Source organism: Saimiri boliviensis, chromosome 2, assembly GCF_048565385.1.
Source record: "Saimiri boliviensis isolate mSaiBol1 chromosome 2, mSaiBol1.pri, whole genome shotgun sequence".
NCBI lineage: Eukaryota > Metazoa > Chordata > Mammalia > Primates > Cebidae > Saimiri > Saimiri boliviensis.
Genome location: NC_133450.1, coordinates 200744374 through 200745855, shown reverse-complemented (window position 1 = coordinate 200745855; position 1482 = coordinate 200744374). Strand labels below are relative to the sequence as shown.

At 40.4% G+C, this 1482-nt stretch overlaps 1 pseudogene; it reads left to right on the top strand.

Annotated features, from left to right (window-relative positions):
• Positions 1 to 1122: 1122 nt before the first annotated feature.
• LOC120366462 (U6 spliceosomal RNA) lies at positions 1123 to 1222 on the top strand (annotated as a pseudogene).
• Positions 1223 to 1482: the final 260 nt, after the last annotated feature.

The window sequence follows — 1482 nt, the reverse complement described above, 5'->3', positions numbered from 1 at the left end:
TTGTTGCATATGAAAAGATTTCTTTCTTTTTTTACTGGCTGAAAAATATTCCATTGTGTTCATTTACCTTATTTTCTTTATCCATTCATTTATCAACAAACATTAAGGTCGTTTCCATATATTGGCTACTATGAGTGCTATGGTTTGAATGTCCTTGCCAAACTTCTTGTTGAAATTTAACTGCTATTGTAACAGTATTGAAAGGCATGACCTTTAAGAGACGATGAGGTCATGAGATCTCTGCCTTCATGTATGAATTAATTTTGTTATCATGGGAGTGGGTTAGTTATCAAAGGAGTCCTGATTTTTAAAAAATGAGCTCAGGCCGGGTGCAGTGGCTCATGCCTGTAATCCCAACACTTTGGGAGGCTGAGGCGGGTGGATCACAAGGTCAAGAGATCAAGACCATCCTGGTCAACATGGTGAAACCCCGTCTCTATTAAAAATACAAAAAAATTAGCTGGGCATGGTGGCACATGCCTGTAATCCGAGCTACTCAGGAGGCTGAGGCAGGAGAATTGCCTGAACCCAGGAGGCAGGGGTTGCAGTGAGCTGAGATCGCGCCATTGCACTCCAGACTGAGTAACAAGAGCGAAACTCCGTCTCAAAAAATGAAAGAGTTCAGCTCGCGTCTCTCTCTGTCTTGTGATACCTCCTACCAGATGATAACCCTGGCCAGACACTGGCACCATGCTCTTGGAATTTGCAGTCTCTGGAACTGTGAGAAGTAAATGTCTTTCCTTTATAAAATACCTGGTCTGTGGTATTTTGTTATAGCAACAGAAAATAAACTAAGACAGTGAATAATGCTGCAATAAACATAGGAGGCAAATATCTCTTCGAGATCCTGATTCAAACGTTTTGGATATATAGCCAGAAGTGAGGTTACTGGTACTACGATAGTTTTATTTTTTAATTTTTTGAGGTATCTCCACATTGTTTTCCATAATGGCTGCAACGTTTTATATGCAACATTTTATATACAACATGAATAAGTTCTAGGGATCTGCTGTGCAATACAGTGCCTATAGTTAACAATACTGTATTGTAAACTTAAACATTTTGTAGAGAGGGTTAATCTCATGTTAAGTGCTCTTACCACAAAAAAAAAGGTTGGAACACTCGCTTCAGCAGCACATATACTAAAATAGGAATAATACAGAGATCAGCCTGGTCCCTGCTCAGGGATGACATGCAAATTCATGAAGCATTCCATATTTTCTTTAAAAAAAAAAAGCATAGAGGACACAAGAAAACTTTTCGACGTGATTGATATGGTTTGGCTGTGTCCCCACCCAAATCTCATTTTGAATTGTATCTCTCAGAATTCCCACATGTTGTGGGAGGGACCCAGGGGAGGTAATTGAATCGTGGAGGCCAGTCTTCCCCTGCTATTCTCGTGACAGTGAAACAGTCTCATGAGATCTGATAGGTTTACCAGGGGTTTCCACTTTTGCTTCTTCCTCACTTTCTCTTGCTGCC